The sequence below is a fragment of the Cucumis melo genome, chromosome 4, assembly GCF_025177605.1.
Source record: "Cucumis melo cultivar AY chromosome 4, USDA_Cmelo_AY_1.0, whole genome shotgun sequence".
Classification (NCBI taxonomy): Eukaryota; Viridiplantae; Streptophyta; class Magnoliopsida; order Cucurbitales; family Cucurbitaceae; genus Cucumis; species Cucumis melo.
In genome coordinates this window covers 5,502,952-5,510,914 of record NC_066860.1, presented here as the reverse complement: position 1 = coordinate 5,510,914, position 7,963 = coordinate 5,502,952, and the positions used below count along the sequence as shown (strand labels likewise).

The 7,963-nt window shown below is 35.5% G+C and overlaps 1 long non-coding RNA gene across 5 annotated transcripts; it reads left to right on the top strand.

Annotated features, from left to right (window-relative positions):
* Positions 1 to 979: 979 nt before the first annotated feature.
* LOC107992220 (uncharacterized) lies at positions 980 to 5,614 on the top strand. Of its 5 annotated transcripts, XR_001764743.2 has the most exons (4): positions 984 to 1,530; positions 1,780 to 1,978; positions 2,201 to 2,299; positions 5,214 to 5,614. It is a non-coding gene; the product is annotated as an uncharacterized LOC107992220 (long non-coding RNA). The 5 variants fall into 5 exon arrangements; XR_007819976.1 differs by lacking the exon at positions 5,214 to 5,614 and adding an exon at positions 2,703 to 2,808 and having other exon boundaries at positions 983 to 1,530; positions 1,780 to 2,299; XR_007819975.1 differs by having other exon boundaries at positions 1,780 to 2,299.
* Positions 5,615 to 7,963: the final 2,349 nt, after the last annotated feature.

The following is a 7,963-nucleotide window of genomic DNA, read 5'->3' as shown; positions in this document are numbered from 1 at the left end:
TCTTGAAGATCAAAGACCACAAAGTTTTAAATTTTACTTTTTGTATCCGAGAGAGGGAATCAAAGGAGTAAATATTAGAGATTGTATCCACAATACATAAATCAATACAAAGTTCGATTCCACGAATTAAATTTCTCCTGAAATCTCGTGTGAACAATGACATCATATTCAAATTTTCAATCCAAATAAACTCCAACACGTCAAACACAACGTCCATATGTTGCTATAATAAACTCAACTACATAAAAATAGGTATCTAAATTAAGGATTATTCTTAGAACAACAAGAGCACGTGCACATGAAATTTTCTCAAATTTTCATACTCGACAACTACATGATCCCAAATCTACCTTCACTATGATCAGTTCCATCCATTACCTTATGTTGCTAATGGGATTAAGCTAATAGATAAGATAAGTAGGAGAAAAGTAATAATAATCATAAGTAAATATATTTGAGATAGACATTGAGTTTTCATCGGTAAATGTAGCCAACATGAATAGACTTCGGTTGGAGTGAGCATTGGTCGTATACAACATGGGCCGACTCCGGTGATCTCTATTTTATCATGGATAGTGTGGGTGTTCTGGATTTGGCATGGGTTTGAAAGAAGGGTAACTCACTGATGTGTGAAAATACAAAGGGGTTTCCATAGGCTTTTTTTTTTTAATTTATATTTTGTTATATATTTGTAAATTAAACCTCTAATTATCATAAATACAGATCTAATTTTTTTTTTTTTTTTTTTTGAGAGAATCTAAAATCTCTCTCTTTCATTGTTTTTTTAGATAAAAGATCGTATTTTTTTTAGGAATGCTTTAAATACGGATGGTTCCTAAATTTAGGAGGATCAAGATGCGTTGATCGTTGGAAAACTTACTTCCACGTCATAGGATAGGATATCAGCCGTTGATTGAAAACAAACTTTTCCACCAACTCCCATTCTCACCGTTGCATGTGATAATCTACATATGAAATCCCTCATCGTAGAAGGATTTTTAATATGACTTCCTATTTAAAATCTCAGGGGATTGCGTTCACCAAACACTCGCGCGAATTCTACCGGAGCCTATCATCGATTCATCTCTATACCCATATCAACCTTTGCTTTAGGCCTTGGGGTTAATATGATTCCGTCCTTTTGCTCCAATTTTTCCCTCCACAGTTTCCGATTCTGTTTAATGGCCTGTGCTTGTTGTTCCTTCTCGCGTGATCCTATTTGATAGTTTCTTAATTTTCCGAATTATAATGAGTTTGATTACTTATGTAGAAACATCTTCGATTCTTGATCACTCGAGCAGTTAATGGCAGGAGATCGAGTTTTTCGCCGTCGGATTAGTTGCATCGAAGTTCCAAGCGAAAGAAGAAGAAGAAAGAGAAAGTAAAACCGGCCGGAGAAGTTCTCGATCCTTTGGATTCATTGACATGCCGTTAATTCTCACTCCATAATTTAGAAAGAATAAAAAGGCCTCTACGCAAATCTTCTTTCTATGATAGGAGATATTCGGTGGATTTGGCTTCCAACTCCAGGTATGATATGATTACTAGCTGTTTCCCCCTCAGATTCTGATTTCTTCAAATAGTTTTATTTTAACATTTTATTGTTAAATTATAGATTTAATATTCTTGAAATTGGACCAAGAACCATATACCAATTCGAAAATATATATATATATATATATATATGTTTAGCCCGGTTTCTATCTAATCCACATTCTTTCCAACCACTCTTTCAATATGGGCTCCCTAGATTATCCAAGTTTTCATGTTATTTTGCAGGATTTTTGTGAAGTGTGCGGAAATTTCTTGGATCCTTACGTTTCAGATTTTGCATTCCTACCATTACTTCCTTATGTAAGCAGGTTAAACCCTGTCTACATATCTGGGTCATAGTCGGATCTGATTCTTTAATGTCAATGATCAGTAAATATAAATTGAAGAGATTGGTAATTCTAGGCTCTTATGAAGAAGTGAGAAGGTATATATATTTCTTTATGTTTTGTTGTTGTGTCGACCTTTGCCATGACAGGTGCGCTTGCTTGGCAGGTCAATAATAAAAAAAATAAAATATTCGTTTTGGTGTGTTCAGGGAGGGGATGGTACGGTGTTGTTTTGATCCGGCTCTCCTCCCCCACTCTCTCTCTCCCTCCCCCTCTCTTTTTTTTCTCTCTTTTTCAGTTCTTTCTATATTTTTGCTCAGTATTTGCTTGGCTCACGATTACAACTAACGTACAAATTGAGCGCAACAAAGATTGGTATGTGCGTGCAACAAAATCTGAATCAATGGTGCGACATCAAGGTACAAATTTCGAATTATATCCATTTTCTAAAGTTGTTAATCGTCTACTGTGCATTGATCCAACTCGAACTGTCAATATCGCAAATTTTGAGTCATATAGAAACTCTTTATGGTGTGAATTCTTGGACCCATGCAACTCGACATTTCAATATTCCCTGCACGACTGCATTTATTATCAAACTTGACCATAGCATTGCCAAGTGCATCTTTAGCTAATTAAATGTTTCGATTCCTAGCCAAAAGTATAGCATTTATTCTTTAATATTGGTATGTATATTGTAAATTTATCCGCAAATTTCTTATGGGAGACTAATGTTTACATTTATTCAGTTCCGAAATAAAGTTCTTTATTGTTGCACAAAGTATAATGCATACAGTGATATCATACTTTCTTTTAATGTAGAATTACAAATTCAATTCAGATTGGTGTACAAACTACTACTAAATGTCAACATTATTCAGTTTTGAGATATAATTCTTTACTGCTGCACAAAGTATATGGATTGAGATCATTTATTTATTTTTAATAATGTTGAATTACAAATTTCAGTACAAAGTATTAGTGGCAACATTTATACAGTTTTGAAATAAAATTTTTTTATTGTTGAACTGAATATATGCATTGTTATTGTCATACCTTTATCTTTTAATAATGTTGATTTACAAATTCATATTGCTATACAAAGTATTTCCCCAATTGGTATTTGGTACCATCGTTCAATTTTGACTGGATTGGAGATTTATGTTTTAAGGCCATGTTTGGGGGAAGATTTATGGGGATTATGATTATCATAATTCCTCCTTCCTTGTTTGAAGAAGGTTAACATAAGAGGGGATGAGGGTTATCATAATCCCCTTGTTCCATTTCAATCTCCTTCAAAATAACCTTTTTGTCTTTTAGTTATGTATCAGTGAGATTTTGTAAATATTAAAAAAGATATACAATTTTTTTTTTATAGAAAAGTATTAAAATTTTAGTTGTATTAAAATTTTAGTTTTAGCTTTAGATTTTTTAACTCGATATAATATTTTAAAAATTAGTAGGGGACAATAAAATTTTAAAAAAAGAAACTTATAAAAATTGATTATATAAGATTATTTTAAAAAAAAAAATAGAAAGTAAAAGATTTAGACCTTTCATGCAAATAATTAGACCTTTCATGAACCCCGGCCGTCCGACGACTTCGAACATGCCATTCTTCTTCGTTCCATGCTCGGACGAGCTGTGCCGATGCTCAGACCCACAAATTTGAAAATTTGTCGTCGACGCAGAGACCCACAAATCCATCGACTTCATAGTTTGTCCATTCTTCTTTAGTCCCATGAAGTTCAAATTGAAGCCTAGATGCAATGTAGCCTTGATTTGTTTTTCACTCAAATCCATTTAGCATCTCAGATCAATTCCATTTTGATTCATGTTTCGATTTGCTCTGATTCTGATTTGCTTTGTGATTCATAGCTCCGATTTCCATTTGTTCTGTGCCACAGCTTCGATTCCATTTCAATTTTGAGTTTGGTTTACGCTTAGATCCGACCTTGTTTCCATCGATTTCGATTTGCTTCGGTTTCTAATTTGTGTGTTGTGAACCATTTGCTCACAAATCTAAATATCCAGTTTAATGTGTATTAGACTTGTGCTTTATGTTGGCCTAATTTATGTTGTTCTTATGATGGAGAAAAACGATATAACACGTCCTATTAGCACTATTTTTGATGACACGAACTACATTACCTACGCCCATCAAATGAGGAGTTTTTTTATTGGTTGAAAATTATGACGTATGGTTGCTGGAGACATCACCAAAACCACTCCTCTCGTGAAAAACACCAGTAAGGACACCACTTAGAATTGTGATGTAGATACTTATTATAGTTCAAGAGACTACTGTAGAGGATGTTAAGTATATTGAACAACTTGAGGATTGGGATAGCAAAAATCATGAAATCATCACTTAGTTGGATAACATTTCTATTACAGCTATTCATACTCAATTTGATGCATTTGATACTATAAAAGAACTTTGAGATTTTCTCTCCACCCATTTTCATTCTATTGGCCTTGTTCACTATTATCAATACATTCTCGACTTGTTAGTCTAAATCAGGAGGTCGGACAATCTATAAATGAATATCTTGCTACTCTTCAGTCTATTTGGACTCAGTTAGACCAGACAAAGATCATTGCTGACCATATTTGCCTCATAAAACTCCTCATAGGACTCCGTCCAGAGTATGAATCAATTTGTGCGCTCTATTACATCGCAACCCTCTGCCATCTCTCGACCCGCTATTCAAGAAATTTTATTTGAGGAGAAAAGACTTGGCATTGTCTCTTTTCTACCCTCGACGTCGCTCTTGCAACCACTCATCCACAACTTGTTAACGAGTCCACTTTCTGCAAAAATTGTAAACTTCATGGTCATAAGTTTGCTAATTCTTCTACTATTGAGTCCAGGTATTGTCACAAGCGAGGTCACATCTTGGAAAACTACCCAACTCGTCCACCCCGTCCTTCTAGACATTCACATAAGCCCAAGTCTTCTCCTAAAACTAGTTTTCAATATGTTGTTGTTGTTGCCACCCAATCTGATATCATCGAGCCTCTGAACTTTTAGTAAATGATCTTCATGACTTATTGAAGCAGGTGATCTCTTCCAACTCCTTGATTTGACTTGTTGAAATCATATGACTTCTAATCTTTCATTATTGTCCTCCTCTATTCTTGCTCAATCTCTTCCCCCAATCCACTCTCCTGATAGTAATCACATGTCTATTCTCACATTGGCATTGTTAATACATCTACCACAAATCTTTTAAACACTTATCATGTCCCACATCTCACATTTAACTTAGCCTTTATTGGTCAATTATGTGATCTTTGATTAACCCTATCTTTTCTTCTCATGGTTGTCAGGTTCAGGATCAGCAGACAGGAAAGGTTATTGGTACGAGATGGAAGGTGGGATGATTATTTGAGCTCACATCCCTCTAGCACTCTTATGTGTGTTTCCACCCATCTTCGCACCAGTTACTGACAACACTATATGTCAGTAGCATCTTCGCCTTAGTCATACATCCTCTAATAAACTTCGTAATTTAGTTTCTATCGACACTTTAAACGTCTCTAAATTTAGTCCTTTTGACTGTTTATATTGAAAGTTTGCAAAACAACCTTTTCATCCTTTACCACTTCTGCCTCATTATGTGATACACCATTTGGCCTAATTCATTCCGACATTTAGGGTCCTGCTCGATGTACTACTATTAATAGTTTTCGATACTTTATTTTATTTATTGATGACTATTCCTATTTTACTTGGATTTACTTTCTTAAATATCGTTATGACCTATATCAAACATATGTTGATTTTGCAAATATGGTGCATACACAATTCTCTCACACAATTAAAGTTCTTCATAAAGATAATGCAATGGAATACAAGGACTCTCTCCTTTCCTTCATTGCCCAACAGAGCACTCTGATTCAACGTTCATGTCCGTACACCTCCCAGCAAAATGAAAGAGTCAAATGCAAACACCGCCACATTCTGGACTTTCTTCGTGCTTAGCTTGTATCTGCTTCTTGTCTTGAAAAATTTTGGAGATAGGCTACCCTCACCTCCGTTTATGTCATCATTCACCTTCCTTCTCAGGTCATTCACAATGTTTCCCCCTTTGAACGACTATATGGTACTCCTTCCCCCCTTACTCTAATCTCAAAGTCTTTGGTTGTGCATGCTTTGTGTTATTACATCCTCATGAACATACCAAAACTTGAACCTTGTGCTCGTCTATGTTTTTTCTTGGGTTATGGTACTAAACATAAAGGATTTCATTGTTGGAATCCTATCTCTCAACAATTACGTATATCTCACCATGTCACGTTTTGGCAACATCACATGTTTGCTAGTCTTTCTTCATTCCATGCTTCTCTATCTAGTCCTTCCCATCCTTCACCGATCCTTTTACTAATCTATTTTCCACTTTTGACTCCCTACCCGACGCTATACCTTGTCCTCTACCCATATCTGAGGTCCACAAATCTCATCTCATCTCTTCCTCCCGGATCTTCCATCTGGTCATGTCCGATGCTCTACCTTGGTAAGAGAAACTCCTCCTCATCTCAAAGATTACCATTGTTTTTTCACTATTATGTCTTTGGTTGAACCTTCCTTGTATAAGGAAGCCAGTACTAACCCCTTATGGCAACAAGCAATGAATGAAGAATTTTGAGCCTTAGAAAAAACTCATACATGAGACTATGTTGACTTACCTTCTGGAAAGAAACCTATCAGTTGTAAGTGAATTTTTAAAATTAAAACTTGCTTTGATGGCTCTATTAAACGATACAAAGCACAACTTGTGGTCAAAGGCTATTCTCGGGAATATGACATTGATTATGAAGAAACTTTTGCTCCAGTAGCTTGAATGACGTTTGTTTGCAGTCTTATAGTCATCGTACCTACAAAACAATGACTCCTCCTTCAAATGGATGTTAAAAATGTGTTCCTTAATGGAACCCTATCTGAAGAAGTCTATATGAAATCACTACTTGGTACTACTACGCCACCTCAGAAAGTGTGTCTTCTTCATCGTGCTTTCTATATCTCAAACAAGCTCATCGAGCTTGGTTTGCAACATTCAGTTCCACTATTATCCAACTTGGATTCACCTTCAGCTCTCACGATTCGACCTTATTTACTCACCAGACATTTAGTGGTATTGTTCTCCTTCTGTTATATATTGATGACATGATTATTATAGGTGATGACCCTCAAGCCATATCTAATTTACAATGTTATCTGGGTAAGTACTATGGGATGAAGGTGTTAAGCAAGAAATTTCGATCATTTAAATTCTGTCACGTCATCACAGTAAAAATTGTGATAATTATAAATTCATTGAGTTCGAATTGTCAAGTTTTATCATACCCAATCCAATTAGGCCCTTATAAAAATTGGGCCAAAGAAATGGGCCCAAGCCTGAGCCCACCAAGAAAAAGGGTCCAACCCTAACAGGCAAAATGCCCAAGCCTAAACCCAACAAGCAAATGGGCCTAAGCCCACCTAAATCCCATGAAATTTCTCTATAAATAGAGACCTTTTCCATTCATTTTGGGAACCTTTGGATTGAAGGAAGAATGAAGCTTTGAAGAATTAAAGACTTATAGTTCTAAAAGCTCTCAAGACGTGCAAGTTCTTATCAACTTCGAGATCATCATCTTCTGAAAGATTGAAGACTTGGAAGATTAAACTTTCCTTATATTCCAAAAGATTGAAGCTCAAATTGACCACAACTTTATGAAGATCGAAGACCAAGGTCTAGGTTTTATTTTGTATTTGAGAGAAAGCATCAAAGGAGTAAATATTAAAGATTGTTGTAACCACTACATCAATCAATATACAAAGTTCAATTCCATGAATTACATTTCTCTAGAAATCTCATGTGAACAGTTTGGCACACTTAGTGGGATAGTCTCTACCTTTCATCTCTTTCTCTTTTTGAAGAACATCTAAAGAAATCATGACATCTCAAGGCAACACTTCCAAAGCTTTAAGCGACATCAGCAAGCAGCCAAATACTCACAACCGCTCAAGAGAGACTCAATCATCTGACAATATGCCACCATTTGAGGTCCCAAAGAATATCTGAGAACAAATTTTC